The sequence below is a fragment of the Tamandua tetradactyla genome, chromosome 15 (genome assembly GCF_023851605.1).
Source record: "Tamandua tetradactyla isolate mTamTet1 chromosome 15, mTamTet1.pri, whole genome shotgun sequence".
Taxonomy (NCBI): domain Eukaryota; kingdom Metazoa; phylum Chordata; class Mammalia; order Pilosa; family Myrmecophagidae; genus Tamandua; species Tamandua tetradactyla.
In genome coordinates, this window is record NC_135341.1 from 72,400,700 (window position 1) to 72,417,386 (window position 16,687).

The 16,687-nt window shown below is 43.4% G+C and overlaps 1 long non-coding RNA gene and 1 pseudogene across 2 annotated transcripts in view; one reads left to right on the forward strand and one right to left on the reverse strand.

Annotated features, from left to right (window-relative positions):
* Positions 1-16,687, forward strand: part of LOC143657544 (uncharacterized) — a 114,898-nt gene that overhangs the window by 46,657 nt on the left and 51,554 nt on the right. Inside the window, exon 3 of one of the 2 annotated variants that reach the window (XR_013162892.1) lies at positions 15,173-15,190. The exons of the other annotated variant lie outside the window; for it this stretch is intronic. This is a non-coding gene — a long non-coding RNA (uncharacterized LOC143657544). Of the gene's footprint in view, positions 1-15,172; positions 15,191-16,687 lie in introns of those variants that run through there. 2 annotated transcript variants of the gene reach the window in all.
* On the reverse strand, positions 5,066-6,638 carry LOC143657542 (large ribosomal subunit protein eL6 pseudogene; annotated as a pseudogene).

Below are 16,687 nucleotides of genomic sequence, written 5' to 3' on the forward strand. Positions count from 1 at the left end.
ATGGGCATAGCCTAAATACCCATGAAGAGTAGGAGAAAGATCAAAGGTGGTGGTGGAGTTATACAGAGAATGTAGGATTTAACAACTGAGTATGAGTACTAAATCATTATACTAGTATTTCTTTTTTGTCTCCAGTACCTTAGAGCAGCTAGAAGTAAAAAAACTAAAATTGTGGAAAATTGTAACCCACTCCAAACTCTGAAATCTATTCTACAACGAATTCTTGTGATGTGCTTTGAAATTTATTGCTTTTTTGTGTATATGCTATTTTTCATAAAAAAAGAAAAAAGTCGATGTGATGATAAATGCACAGCTATATGATGATATGTGAACTGTTGATTGAACACTTTGGATGATTACATGGCATGTGAATATATCAATAAAAATTCAGACAAACAACAACAAACATATTGCTGGGCCCCAGCTCCACCGTTTCTGGTTCAGCAGGTCTAAGATGAGGTCTAAGGATTTGCATTTCTCATAAATTTCCAGGTGTTGCTGATGCTGCCGATCCAGGGACCACAGTTTGAGAACCATGCACAGGATGGAGGCCATTCAGCAACTGACAAATAGATACCGCTATTTCTAAAGCTCCACCAGTGACGATAATGTGCGGTCAGTACTGATGACCACTCTGGTCCGGACTGTCACTCTTCAAACCCAGACCTCAGCCAGCAGCGTGAGCTTCACCCAAGACCTCGTGAGAAATATGGAATCGTGGGCCCCACCCTAATCTGCCAAATCGGAATCTGCATTTCAACAAACCCCCAGGGGCCTCACGTTCCCCAGCTGATAAAGTCTGAGAAGCACTGCTCTGGAGTGCCTGGGGCTCATCCTGCGTCTCCAACTGAGGTGTTCACAGGAGTCCCCAGGCTGCTGGGGGCCCTGCAAACAGGGCCCCATCTCAGATAGGTTGGAGCCTAGGTGTCTGTGGGAGAAAGCCGGGGCCACCTTTCCACACCCATCAAAGATCTCGACATAGGGACCGTCTGGTGGTGATGCGGGTGGGCTGCTGCTTTAAGGACACAGCCAGTGTCCTGTAGGGAAACGGAGGAAAAATACAACCTACCAGCTTCACTCAGGGCCCATCTCCTACCCACACTTCAGTCTTTTATGGACTTTTTGAGAAACTACTTGCTCCAGACCCATTGCTAATCTTACTGCCTGGTTTTATCTGCTCCTCTGGCTTTTGACTTGCTTAATTCTCACTCATGGCCTTTTTTGGTTCTGATATCTCTGAATGGGGGGCATTTTGCTAAGCCCCGAGGATATAAAGGGCACTACAACAAATTCCCCACTCTCAGGGAGACGGCAGTCTGATTCCCTGTTTTTCGACTGGCCTGGAATGGTGGTTCCCTAAGTCAGCTTCTGCATCCCCATTGGTCTTTCCAGAGGGGTCACCTCATGTTCTCACCTGCGTCTTGGCTCTGCAGGTTGAATTTGGACATACAGCTTCTCTGACATCTTCTCTCTCTTCCCATATGAGACATGAGTTTTAAGGAATGGAGTTGTTTGGGGCCATCTACCAACTATTGCCAGGTGGGTGCAGATGTGGTTCCTGGCCTTAGATTACCTACAATGTGGAGGGGGGCATAGGGGATTCTGGAGGAAATAACACCAGGAAGAATATATTTGGTGATATAAATGCATAGAAACCATGAGATTTCAGATTGGAGAGAACTCACTTCCTACTAAAGGATTCAGGCAGGCTTCGTGGAGGAGGTAACATTTGGGAAGAGTCCGTTGATATCTTCAAGTTCATATAAAACAATCAAATGACCTGGAGTTGCTCTGATTCAGACTATGTTTACTGTACACCACCTCTGCACCCAGGGCGCTAAGGAAAAAGCAATGTGTTTGCTCATAAAATGTTTTACAAGCCTGGGCAATGGGGCATGGATTGTAAAGGGTTCTAAGTGCTGCAGTTGGAATAGATTCAGCATGTGGGAGGAGAAGCACCAACCCGGGAATCTGACAACTGGGGATTGGAAACAGCAGTCAGGATAATTGAGCTGCATTTTCCGCCTCTAGCAAAGTACAGATGTTGGTCAGGGATATAACCAGATGGTTGGGTCCGGGACTCTCCAAAGCAAACCTGGGCTGGGCAGATTGTCCTGGATGGAATTGCGTTTGGGGATGATCAGAAGTGCACAGATAAAGGATCAGAAAGAGACCGTCACCCCATCTTAGAGCCTTGTACAAGGTGACAACCATGATTCTCCCATCGCCAGTCCAGGTGAAGCTGAAGGAAGCAAAAAGCATTATTTTTGTCTCAGGGAAAGAAACTTGCATATGAGCAAATTGAATTCCCTGCTTCTCTTCCATTTGACTGCTTTGAAGGCAGGAGTGATGCTGGTTTTAGGGATAGAGAAGAGCTCACTTGGGAGCTTATAAAAGCTTTTGCAGACCTGATATGATGAGTGTCTTGAAGCATGTGAAGGGCTGCCATGGAGAAGAGGAATTAGACTGGTTTTCTGTGTGGGGTAGAAAACACAGGGAGTCAGATCAACATTAGGAAAAATTCTCTGACCAGGTACATCATGTGCTGCCAAAGGAGAGAAGGAGTTTCCCGTCATGGGAGGTGTTTATGTGGAGGCTCGGTGGCCTTTGGCAAGGATATTCCTTTCATTCACTCAGTAGATATTCCAGGTGCTCTGCCAGGTGCTGAGTGGTGAGTAAGCAGGTACAGTATCTTCCCTCCTGGCACTTGAAGTCTGGTGGAGGCATTATATAAGTAAACCCATAAATGAATGTATAATGAAAAATTGCAGGAAGTACCTTGAGAGGATGATAAGGGACTATGTTGCCATTAAATGGCCAGGAAGAGTATTTAGATGATGTTTATTGCTATCAGAATACTAATTCTGATTATTGCAAGTTCTTGGGGATCCTGCTATCTTAGGAAATACAGACCCTTCCCAGCCCCAAGGGATGACCTGAAGTTTCTCTAAGCAGTCACTGAACTCTCATTTCCCTTGACCAGTGTTTGGTTTGGGGATGGCTACATAAACCATTTCCAGCCAATGAGGTGAAAGCTAAGATCTGTGAGTTGGGCCTTCCTGGAGAAATTTTGCTTTTCTGATAAAAAATGGAGACAGCTAGCTGGAATGACCTTTGCTCTTTGCCCTTCACTCTTCTGCCAGACTGAAATATGGTGGTGATGCTGGAGTGCCAGCCCTCTTTGCCACCAGGAGACAGCATGCCAACAGCTCTGTGGAGAGAGGGGTGGGGAGACAGGGAGGGCCTGGTTCTGACCAAGCTGCTGCACCAGCCCTTAGCTGACGGCCTCTGAGCTGCACTGAAGTGACAGAAATAAGCCCGCTTGTTTAAGCTGGAGAATTTAAGTTTTCTCTCACTTGCTGCCCCAAACCTCCCCAGCAGATGCCACAGGGCTCACTGAGGAGATAGCATTTCCCCAGGACCTGAAGGACGAAAGGATGCCATCCAAGTGACCCATGGGGAGAAGCACTCTAGGTAGAGGAGGCAGCGGGTGTAAAGGCCCCAGGCAGGACAAAGCTTGGCATGTCTAAAAACTGTAAGAAGGATAGACGAGCTGATGTTTAGGGAGCAAAATGGTAAGTGGCAGGATTTGGGAATGGAAAGGTGAGTAGGGTCAGAGCAGATCACCTCCTATCACCTTGTAGGAGGTAATAGGATTCTTCTATTATAATTCACAATTTACGGGATTGGCAACAACAGAACCATTGGGGTAATTAAGCAACTTCTGAGCCACGCATCATTGGAGGTAGGCAGCTCTCCCAGAGCACATGAACTCATATGGTACAAATACCACCTGTCACTTGCTAAAGCCTGGGAAAGAATGTCCCTCTGTCTTTCCCTTGACCTACTTAGTTGTGAATTTGCAGCCAGAGTAGAAAACAGGGTAAACATTATTTTGTGGGTTGGTTGGTTTGGTTGGGTGCTAGGTGTTTTTCTTTATAAAGAGTAAAGCCAACTAAGATAAATCAGAATACAGGGCAAAAGATGGTAGGGTGTGTACTCTAGAGCTTCATCTACTCTATGAGATCAAAGGGTTTATTGCATCTAGAACCTAAATTTTTTGCAGCGCACAATCTAATCAACCTGTCTGCATAGCTCTTTTAAACAACCCAAACACAGGGAGCCCAGCACAGGAACAAGGACTTGAATTCTGCATGGCGTAATGTAATACCTGGAGACATCCCAGACTATGATGGGCTGATGATTAAAACAGTATTAGTGGAGTCCCTTAGGGAGCTGGAGAAAAAAGTATGGAAATATTAAATTTTTCCCATCTGGGAAATGCTGATATTCTCTCAAACATTAGGGACTCCCAAGAAAATAGGCCAAGCCCTTGATTTTGAGGCTTGCCCTTACAAAACTTATTTCTGTAGTGGAGAAGCTAAGACTACTTATAATTGTGCCTTAGAGCTGTTTCCAGGAAATCTTTCTGGTTGATTAGATGTGGCCTCTCTCTCTCTAAGCCCAATTCTGCAAGGAAAATTATTACCCTCCCCCAGACGTGGGACATGACATTCTGGGGTGAAAGTCTCCCTGACAACAGGGAGCATGACTCCCAGGGTTGAATCTGGCCCTGGCACTGTGGAATCAACAATGTCTTCTGGATTAAAAGGGGAAAAAGAAATGTATCAAAATAAGGTATCAGTGGTTAAGAGAGTTCAAATGGAGTTGAGAGGCTATTCTGGAGGCTACTCTTATGCAAGTTCCAGCTAGATAATGCTAATTACCAGGGCTTGCCTAACTTCATTCCTGTTAACACTAAAGAACACCTAGGGCTCTAGTTGAAATGCTACCAAAGTTTCATGTCCAAAGTTTACTTACCTGAAACCTATAACCTCCAGAGGGTTCCTAAGCCAGATAAGTCCTGAAACCCAGAGGGGCCAGCCTCTCCAAAACCATCAACAAATTCCTCCCCCTATCCTATATTGTTGACATCCCTTTCCAATATGAAGAAGTTAGAAAGGGCATAACTCAAATACTCCTAAGGATTGGGAGAAGGATCAAAGGAGAAGTTATAACAGAGAAGGTAGGATTTAACAAATGAGTATGACTGCTGAGTCACTATAATGATATTTTTCTTAGCTTCCAGTGTTTTGCAACTGCTAGAAGGAAAAACCTGAAACTGTGGAATGGTAACCCATACTAAACTTTGAAATCTGTTCTGTAATTACTTGTTAAAATGTACTTTGAAAATTATGGTACTTTTGCAATAACACAATAATATATATGTTGTATCTTATAATAAAAAACGTTTAAAGCCCAACCACTTTTCTTTTGACTAATAATGGAAGGCAGCTTTCTACTGTTCATTATAAGTCTTTCATATATATATATATATTTTATATGAGAAGAGTTGATAAAGTGACTATTTACAAAATGTGTAAGGATATCGTGAGGCATAATGCCATTCCCTGAGGTTGGTTCCATGGTCACACCCCCTCTCGGCCTGGCCACACCTGATGAAAGAGTAGGTATCGAATCCAGAGAAAGAAAGGACTGACTTAGGGGACAGCTGCCGGACATGAGCTGTGACTTGTGGGTGGGGGATATTCAGCCTACGGGGACTCAACAGGGAGGGGGCCAGAAGAGTGAACATCCATCCTGGTGCCTCTTCTTCATGTCCATTTCCTCTCACAGCTCCCCATCAGCCAAACCCACCCAGAAGCCAGGGGCACGGGACAAGATCCCATTGACTTCCTTTTTTCCAAACTCTATCCGTTATTTAACTAGTTCTTTGCAAGAAGTTTAGAACACCAGTTTGTGAGGATAAACTCCATTTGTGAGAAAGAACACAGAATGCATGTAGCCTCGGAGCTGAGAAGCAGCTTTAATTTTTGGCGTAAGTTGTGAGCCCCTAGCTTTCTGAGCAACCTTGTGCTGCTCTGTGAACTCATATTTCTCTTTCTCTGTGTTGAAGATCTCAACTTCCTGGTGTCTGGGCTTAAGCAGCTTCTTCTTCTTGAAATCAGCATCCCCAGTGAGATGTCTTTGGATTTTCACTCCGCTTATGTCAACTTTGGTGGAGGTGACTGGGAGAAATTTCCGGTATGTCCTACACAGAGGAACTCGATTGAGGACCAGGGGTCCAGTGACAAGTAGCAAGCCAGGGTTCAGCTCCTTCAGGAAAACCACTCTCTTGCCCCTGTGGTGACTGGTGAGGATGATCAGAACAGTTCTGGGGGTGATGCCAGGTCACGGCTTCTTCACATGCTGTCTGATGGTTTTTTGCCATGGTTCAACAGCTTTTGAGGCATATCTTCAGTGTAACAATATCTAGGCATTTAGTGAAGTTTAACACTTAGGTTCCCCCATCTTTGTGACCTTCAATAGGTTTTGTGACAGCAGCAAGAACCTTCTCTTTTTTCTTTCTAATCCTGGATTTAGCTGCTGAGTACTTCCTCTTGTACATAGCCTTTCTGGAATACATTGCATATCTGGAATATCTGCCAATTCCTCTGGTTAGTACTGGGTTTCAGCTGCAGTGAGGCTTCCCTGTTTTGGGCTTTTTGACCTTGAGGCTAGCCTACTTAACCTTGCTATTAGCATCGGCTGTCTTGGCTTCAGGTTTCATCTCCACAGTAGACGGTTTCTCAGCCTTTTCACCAGCCATCTTGCAAGACGGGAAGGAGTCCCCTGACTTTTTCTTTTTCTTTTTTAACTTTTTTTTTTTCATGGGCAGGCACCAGGAATCGAACCCAGGTCTCTGGTATGGCAGGCAAGAATTTTGCCACTGAGCCACTGTCACACTACCCAAGAGCCCTCTGACTTTTAAATTAACAGAAAGGGGAATATAGGATTTAATGTAATAGAGAAACATAATGGAGAGAGGATTTCCTTTTCAGTTAGAGAAATAGCACTGTTTGTTTGCATTTAAAAATTTTTAAGAGTCTAAATTATGTCCGTCAAAATTGTTTTCATTCAGGGCAAATCACTTCTTGTATTTACTACTTCATGTGAAGCCCATTTCTGCTGCCCTGAATCTCCACTCCCAGCTCCAGGCTTCTAGAAAGAGGTAGGACCACCCAGCTTTGGAACCTGGCTGATGGTCTGCCAGCGTCTGTGCCTTACTCTTATCCCGAACTTCTCGCTCAGTGCAATCTAGGGCATTTCTGAATCTGGAATTTCTCTATAGCCACCATACTGCTCTATAACACCTGCAGAAGTGTTCTTTCTAAAATACTTTCTGACCTATTCCTGGTGTATTCCAGTAGATCTGCCAAAGCAAACCTCATGTCCACAGCTTCATGGCTCAGAGTGCTAAGATTGCTGCAGAAGAAAATCAATATATCGTTGCCACCGTGGAGATTTATTGTATTTGCCATTACAGTCTGATGGTTAAAATATGTGAGTGGTCTAAGAGGATAATGGTCATTGATTGGTGTGCAGATGAGTTCATGGAAACACAGAGGAGGGGGATGTGAGGGACACAACTATTTCCACTCCTGGTTGGGCCCGATACGTGCACCCTTACAGCGAAAGAAAGGCTTCGACTGAATGGTTCTCAGGCACTAGCAGAGATTTTTATGAACTGGATTTGAGCTGGAGAGGGTTTGCCCATGAGATCCAGAATGTTTTTCCCTCCCTTCCCCACTCTTCTCCACTAAACCTGCTCCCTAAGACCCACCTGCAAAAGACCCTAGAAACCCAGCCCACAGTGATGCCCACTCTCAGGAACTCTGTTATCTTTATCAGTTGAGGTCCTGGGCACTTCTCTGAGATATCAAAACCAGGACCCCCTCTGAGAGGTTTTGTTAGGGGAACTTGCAAGGGATGAATATCTCTGTTTACTGAAATTAAGTGAACAGGGAATTAAGGCTTCATTCACAATTGATTTGTTCTTACCAATCCTTCAGAGCCTCCACCAAGTGGAGGAGCTTTTACTTACTCTGTCAGCCTCAGCAAAAGGAATCATAGCCTGGGCTCCTCTGGGGAGTACAAGTGGGAGTCACATTAATAATGAAAACCCATGCTTCTCTGGCTCTCACCTGAACTTGCTCTTGCAGGACTTCCAGGCTCCTTCTAGGAGCCCATGCCTCAGATATGCTCTCAGAAAAGTCCTTTTGGCTGCCCTGGAGCCACCATGTTTTGCCAATCCTGCTCTGACTCCCTTTGATGATGTCCATGGTGTCTGTTAATTATTCCCAAGGTGTCCACACTGGGAAGAGCTCTCCTTGCTGGTAATGCTGATGCCCTGTGAATACCTACCACACCCTCTCCCTGTTTGCCATACACCTTGTCACATGAAAACCTAGCTAGTTGGTTTTTATCCTTGTGGCTCACAGCATAAGTGGTGAGAACAGTTCTTGGAGTGTTTCCTTGCTCCCAGCTTTTCAATCTCCTCTAGGACTCAGACAAAAACCCACCAGGGACTTGGCCAAGGCCAAATCTGAGTGTCAACAGTTCCCATCCTCACCTATTCCACCCCACAGTGGTTCTTTGAGTTGTCCATCCCCTTGGACCTCTAAGATTCATTATTGGAGCAAGTCTGGGAGCCATTAGAATTATTTTTCTCAGGATAGTCTCACTCCCTGACTCAGCACTCTATCCAGAGGAAGACAATCTTGGCTTGGTGGAGATAAGTGGTAAAGGTGCTTCAAGTTGTGGGGGAATGACACAGACAAAGGAAGGGACAAACATGTTGCATGTGTGGAGCAGTTAGCTGAAAACCATGCAAGGCACAGGGCTTCTGAAGGGGGTTTAGAGAAGTTTGGTTGATGAAAGAGGACCGGTCAAGTTCTGAATTGATACCGTGGAGCCAGACAATGAAGAATCAGTGATAGTTCTTGAGCAGAGGAATAACTCAATGTAGCTGTTGTGGTAGCCAGCCTCCAAGATTCTCATGCTCTCGTGTGTTTGTTCCCCTTCCACACTGCATAGAACCAACCTGTGTAATGAATAACATCAAGGAAATGATGGCGTGTGACATCTGAGTTTAGGTCAGAAATGGCACTGTGGCTTCCACTTTGTTCTCTCCTAGATCACTCACTAAGGGGGAAAGCCGCCTGCTGAGTCATGAAGGCACTCAAGCTGCCCTGTGGAGAGGTCTGCATACTGAGGAACTGAGGTCACCTGCAAACGGGACGCACTGAGTTTCCACTTTGGAAGTGGATTCTTCAACCTCAGTCAAGCTTTCAGATGACCACAGTCATGGCCAACATTTTAACTGCAGCCTCACTAGAGACCCTGAGCTGATCATTATTTTCCAATTGAGCAACGTGTAGCCGGAGTAGCTGTCAGAGCAGTGGTTGAGCTACACCATCTGGAACCAGACCAATAAGGGAAATCACACAGAGTCTGCCTCAGGAAATCAACGTGGGGGGGAGGGGGTCAATTCAATTCAACATATAACATTTATAGCATTTTATTATATATACTTAACCCCCTCTAGATTTGAGACACAGTGGTAAACAGAGAGTCTCTCCAAGGAAGCTGCCAAATTTTTACATATGTAAAAAATTTACTGTTATGTTTTCACAATGAGCATGCCCACTGTTCCAGTAAGGACTGTTGGAATGTTTTCTGAGTGTACCTCAGGATACAATCAGTTATGAGAGAAAATGCAGTTCACACACACACATACACTCACAAAGAGTATATACTTATTGGGATGTATGAAAGCTTTGCTCCTGGTTCTATGAAGGAGTGCTAGCAGTAAACAATACTAACGGAAAATCAGGGCAATAGCATGATACAATCTTATTCTTTCAAGTGCCACCAAAACATTCTTATATTTGGAAATGTGGATTTACTGGGTCATAGAATACGTATGTATGTCTAGCTTTAGTAGATATTGCCAAATGGCTTTCCAATGTGATGGTGACAATTTGCATGGCCACCTGCAGTGTAAGAGCATTCCAATTGTTCCAAATCTTCAGACACTTGGCATTGTCAGTCTTTTAATGGGATCTAGGATCTTGAGTGGAGTATCAAGGCAGAGAAAGCAGTCAGAGGTAATTTGTTGCAATGGGGACAACCTCTGGGGACAAGATATGTCCCCAAATGGGGACAACATAGCTAAGCAGTACCTGATGCATGGTCCCCAGGAGGACCATTTCTGTGCTTGGTTTTTCTGCCTTTCTGATAATTCTCTGAACACCCTGATATCCTTTACACAAATTCCATTTGGGCTTAAGCTAACCTGAGTCAGTTTCTGCTTCCTATAACCAAAGAACTCAACTGATGCATCAGCCCAAGCTACTGGGGACTCTAGACTAGGCCCCTAGTTTCTCCTGACCCAGGCAGTAAGATAAGATATCATGTACCCCATACTCTAGCCCCATGAAATACTTGACATCTCCAGGCTTATCAGGATTGCCCAATTCTCCTTTCTTTTGTTGTCCTAGTTGCTCTGCCCCAAATTCTCCCCCCCAACTCTCTTTTCCACTTGAAAACATTCTCCAAGGCTAAACTTAAACATCACCTTCTCTTGGAAGTCTTCTCTGAGAACCTCATGCAGTTGTTCACATTCTCCAAGGCTAAGTTTAAATATCACCTTCTCTTGGAAGTCTTCTCTGAGAACCTCATGCAGTCGTTCCCTCCTCTGCTAAGGAAAATTCTGGTTACAACTCCACTAAGTACCTGTGCTGTTTATAATCATTTGTCTACCTTACTGTTCCTTGTCTCTAAGTCTATGAGCTGGCTTTAATCTGTTGCCAGACTCTATCACAACTCCTGGTATCCTGCTGGTTCTCAGGTAATTTTTAATGCACTAGTGGAGGCATCAATGCAAAGGGCATTATGAAAGATTCAATACCAAGGACAAAGGCAAGAAAGGATGGACAACTTCCCCTCTTTACCTTTCTCTAGGCCTCCTACTTGAAGATTGGGTTCAGTCCACAGAAGCAATGGGTTAAAGATCAGTAGAGAATGATCCAGCAGAGACCCCAGCACAACTTCATTAGATTCTTGTTTTGAGCTGTCATCAGCTTTCAGGCATGTGGGTCCAGAACTTGGGTAAGTTCCATCAATGACTTCAGCCCCTGGTTTGAGTTTATATAAAACGTGCCCTTAACTGAGCTCAGCTGTCTACAGCTTGAGGGGCTGGCTGTTCCTGGAAAGATTTAGGCTGGTGGTTCTCAAATTTTGGCATGCATCAGAATAACCTGGCAGGCTTATTGAAGTACAGATGACTGGGCTACCCCAGAGTTTCTCATTCTGTAAGTCTGGGATGGGACCTCATAATTTGCATTTCTAACAAGTTCTCAAATGATGCCCAGACACTGATTCAGGCAAAGGAGGTAGGTATTCCAGCCAAAGATGACAGACATGATTCAAAGAGTGTTAAAGGAGATCCAGGTAAAATGAAATAAAAAAAAAAAGAAAGTAAGTATGACTTGGCCAAGGTGTTTGGGCAAGACCTAGTAATGGCTACATAAGCTATGGGTGAATGATAGAAATGGATGTAAATAATGTTCTAAGACTCTCTTAGAGAGACCAGATTCAGTTGGATAGTGAATGGCCACCAAAGGGCAGTAGGGAGGATCTCAGTTTATCTTCATGTCTGCAAACATATCTGAAGAGCCTACAATTTATAAAGTGAGCTAGGTGGACAGCAAGCTATTATGGGGATAGTGAGATTTGAGACTTGTTACCAGCTGTGTGCTATGACCATTTAATCTTTCCTTATAGGCCTTACTTTGCTTTCAACAAATGAGATTTGTACATAGAGGCACTTTATAAATTGTGAAATTTTACGAAAACATAAACTATTTTAGTACTGTGGGCATACAGAAATGAGAAGGGCTAAATCCTTGACCACAGGCGGTCACACTCTGTAGCAGTGGAATTCTGCATACAAATACCTCTTTTCTGCTGTTTTCCAGCTCCTTTGTTACTGTTCTAGCCTAAGCCTCCCTCCCAGATCTCTCAGTAACTTCCTACCTCTTCCCCTCAAGCCAGTTCCATCTACAGCAACCAGAGGGATGTTTAAAAATCTAATTATATCATGTCGTTCACTGACTTACTACTCTCTAATAGTTTCTTCTCACTGTTTTGAAATAAAATCCAAATTCTTTCCCTAGCCTACAAGATTATGCATGATCAGCCCCCAAACTAGCTCTCTAGCCCCAACTCATACCAAAACACCAGCCTCCATTAGTTTCTGGAATGCAACAAACTTGTACTTGCCTCAGGGTCTTTGTTTCTTCTCTGCCCTCTACCAGAAGGCTCTTTTCTCCACTCTTTGCTTGGCTCGTGTCTGCTCCTCCTTCAGATCTCAGCTTTGAGGTTCAATCTTGAATAGATCACTGTATTATTCTCTTCCATAGCACCCTGCCGATTTATTTACAATTTGTAATGTTAGTAAAACATATTCTTGTTTGTTTTGTGTAAACCTATTCTTGTTTGTTTTGTGTCTGCCACGCCAACAAATTGACAGGCTCTGAAAGCTGGGGTCATACTGTTTCATTCATCACTTGTATCAGTCATGGTGTTTTGGATGCAAGCAACAGAAATAAATTCTGGCTAATCTAAGAGTAAGGGAATTTGTTGGAAGGACATCCTGAGTTAGTAGTTAGGTCAGTGTTTAGAAGCAAGCAGGAACAAAGGCAGCTCTAAAAACCGGGAAGCTAAAATGACAGGAAATGTTCTCCTAGTACAAACATTCTGATTAGGGCGTGTGCCCCTCCGAATGCCAACTTGTTTTCTATCTCTTTATTAATCTGTTTTGATTTAAAATCCAAAGCAAGAACAATTTATTTGGCCCGATTTGGATCATGGGCTCATCCTTGGCTTGGAAAAGGAACGAAGCCTCATTAGACTAGATCCAAAAGGGAAGAAGAAATTGTCTTCCTTCCCCAAAAGTCACGTAGTATTTTCTTCAGAAGGGGCAATGCATGCTGGGTAGCCTCAAGAAAGGTATCCATAAGCCATTGAATATCCAGCCCCCCACATACAGCAAAAAAATATTTGCTGAGTGAAAGAATGACTACTTACTTCTTGGTGAAGTCCAGGCCTTTCTCTGTCATGAATGTTCAAAAAGAAGAGCGATTGTAAAGGAAGATCTTGGTGCTTTGGAATATAATTTTTTTGGTACATTTAGGCAATACTTGGAACAATACATCCTAAATCAGCTTTGAGGTTCAATCTTGAATAGATCACTGTATTATTCTCTTCCATAGCACCCTGCCGATTTATTTACAATTTGTAATGTTAGTAAAACATATTCTTGTTTGTTTTGTGTAAACCTATTCTTGTTTGTTTTGTGTCTGCCACGCCAACAAATTGACAGGCTCTGAAAGCTGGGGTCATACTGTTTCATTCATCACTTGTATCAGTCATGGTGTTTTGGATGCAAGCAACAGAAATAACCGTAAGCAAGTGGGAATACTGGGAGGTCATATTGTTTATCCCTCTACTTTCAGCCAGGGACAAATTCAAAATATTCCTGAGAATAATAGACTACATAGTATCCCGTACTATTTTTACCTCTCTGGATACACCCTAGAGCATTAACTAGAAAATATTTCCTTTCAATCTTTAAAGACATACAACTCATCACACATTGGGCCACCAAGAGATTGGTAATAGAACAGGAAACATTCAAAGGGAGTTTTCTTTCTTGGTGTCCCAGGAGAGACAGCAAAAATCATTGCCTTCCCTTAATGTCAGTGTGTTTATTGAAGAGGAAACATAATAGGTATTGGAGGACTGTGGGGCACTGTGTGAGAATTCTGTACTTTCTGTCTAGTTAGTGGTACATTCTTATGCCTCATGGTTTAAAGATGTACTTTTATTGTCAAGATTTGTTTTTAGGAATATAGGAGGGAAGGAAGTCAGCTTCAAATTTCATTTCCAGAGTCCTTGGGCTGCAATATCACTGCCAGAATTTATTTTTTTGGGGGGTGGGGGGTGCATGGTCCAGGAATCGAACCTGGGTCTCCCACATGAAAGGCGAGCATTCTACCACTGAGCCACCCGTGCACCCTTGCCAGAATTTTTTTGCAAGGGTTCTGAGCCAGATATCTAGATTTCCAGATGGGCTTGTAGCAAAAGAGATTTTTAGAGAGGGCAGGGATTTCACTTATCTATGGCAGCCTTAAATACCACTCCAAAACTTAGTGACTGTGGGGAATAGTAGTTTATTATTTCTCATGATTCTGTGAATTACCTTGCATCAGCTGAGAGGCTCTTCTGTTCCATATGGTGTAGCTGAGATTATTCATGAGTGACATTCAGTTGGGAGCCTGGTTACATTTGGGACATCCAAAGTAGGCCTCTCATTCTCTAGGACCTCCCACCATTTGGTAGTCTAGCCCAACCTTCTTTATTAGCATGGCTGTAGGTCTCCAAGAAGAAACATTCCAAGAGGACAAGCCCCAATTGCAAGCATTTATGAAGCCTCTGCTGGCATCATTTTGTTAAGGTCACATTAGCCAAAGCATGTCATATGGTCAAGTCCAGAGTCAGTGTGGGAAGGCATTATATAAAGGAGTAAACAGAAGGAGACATGGTTCATTGGAAGCCACCAATGTAGCAATCTTCCACAAGAGGACAAACAGCTAGCTGTACAGGCTGGGAATCCCCAGTCATCAGTGATTAGATAGAATGGTAGACTGAATTAAGTGTCCCAACAAAATGCATGTTCTTAGTCTTAACATGCATTCCTGTAGGTGTGAATCCATTCGGAAATAGGACCTTTTGAGTATATATGACCAGTGAAGGTGTGTACTCATTTGTGAATAGGATCTTCTAAGATCCTTTCTAGGTATGGTCAAACTGAATCAATATGGGCTTTAATCTATATTACTAGGAGCCATATAAAAAGCCAGAAGTCAGAGAAAGACAAAAGAGGAGACCAAGAACATTGCCATGTGACAGGAAGAAAAGACACAAGACAAGAAGCCTTAAGCGTTGTGGCAAGCCAGCAACAGGATATTACAGACTTTGGGGAGAAAGTATGGCTTTGCTGATGCTGATTTGGGACTTCTGCCTCTGAAACAATGAGACAGTAAATTCTTGTTGTTAAGCCATTGTGTGGTGTTTGTCATAGCAGTCCTGGTAAACCAAGGCAGATAGTAATGCAATACTCAAGATCTGGATTCTTGACTTTTCACTTACAGAAACTCACTGTTATTAAGGGTGCATGACTAGCCATATCCTTTTCTTTGAAATTGTCTCTCATCTACAGCCATTGATGAATGAGTGTTTTTATTTCAAGACCATGTCTCCACAGCTCCAGATCATTGGACTGACCAAGGGGGAATCAACTGGTTGTGGTAGCCCAATCAGATCTTCTCCTGTGACCTTGGAGTTGGGATGCCAAGATCTAAATTGGTGAAGACATTATAGAAGAAATGGATACTCTAAAATGAGTTATGCTTTCTGAAATATGTCCCAAACTCCTGCTCAAACTGAAAAATGAGACTGCTAAACCACAGTTAAAATTTTTTGAAGAACTATGGCAAGTAATGATGTGTTAGAAGTCTGCAGAAAATAAAATAAGCTCTACAAACTATTAACTACTAGATATCATATATTTATGCTCATCCTCTTGTGCTGTGATCACCCGGAAGAAAAATATGTCCTTCATAGGCACTGGTCCAAGGAAGGTCAGGAACATGTAGCTGAGAGCCTGGAGTTAAGCCTAGCCAGAGGCACCCAGCTGAGCTAAACCTAGATTGGTGTGCTGGTTTGAAACTGTTATGTACCTCAGAAAAAAACCTGTTCTTCTAATCCAATCTTGTGGGTGCAAACCTATGTGGGGTGGGACCTCTTGATTAGGTTGTTTCCATGGAGATGTTACCCACCCCCCCCATTCAAAGTGGGTCTTAATCAGCTTATTGGAGTCTTTTAAGAGGGAAGTATTTTAGAGAAAACTCAGGCACAGATACTTGGAACAGAAAATGCCCTGGAAGATGCTAAGGTAGGATATTCAGAGTTTGCCCCAGAGGAGCCAAGAAGGACCCACAGACATTCAGAGAGAATACCACTGGAACAGAAGCTGAGAGCAATGGAGCTTAGGAGTAAAGCACCAGCAGACATTAGCCACATACCTTCCCACCTGAGAGAGGTGTCCCAGATGCCAGAGGCCTTTCTTCAGAGCCCAGGATTCATCCCATTGATGCCTTAATTGGGACATATTCATGGCCCTGGCACTGTAAATTTGTATCCTTATAAAAGTCAATCCATTTCAGGTATATTGCATTCCAACAGCTTTAGCAAACCAAAACAATCGGCCAAGCCAGAGTTGACCCTCAGCATGACAGTAAATATTTTTTGCAAGCCACTGATATTTTACAGTTTTTCATACGCAATATTAGTATGCAACAGGAGACTAACACAAATCTCAAAACGAGTATTCCTGAATGGCCAATACTCTACCCCACCAATCATTTAGGATCCCACTCACCTTCATTTGTGGCTCCACCAATCCTTAGGGGACTGTCTTCATCTGCATAGTCTGAAGCTGGGTCACAGAAATGTTTCAGCCTTTGGGAGAGGAAAAATGTGTGGAGAAGCACACAGGCAGTGTTAAATAGCCAAAACCTATAGTTGCATGAGTCATTTAACTTACATGCAACTGGCAAGAATGTAGTCACATGACCACACCTAGCTGCAAGGAAGTCTGGGAAATGTAGTCTCTAACTGAGTAGCCATGTACTCAACGATCACATAAGAAGATGAAAACAAGAGGAAAATACTGTTGTGGTAAAAAACTAGCAATTTTCACTTACAGACGAGGAAAAGT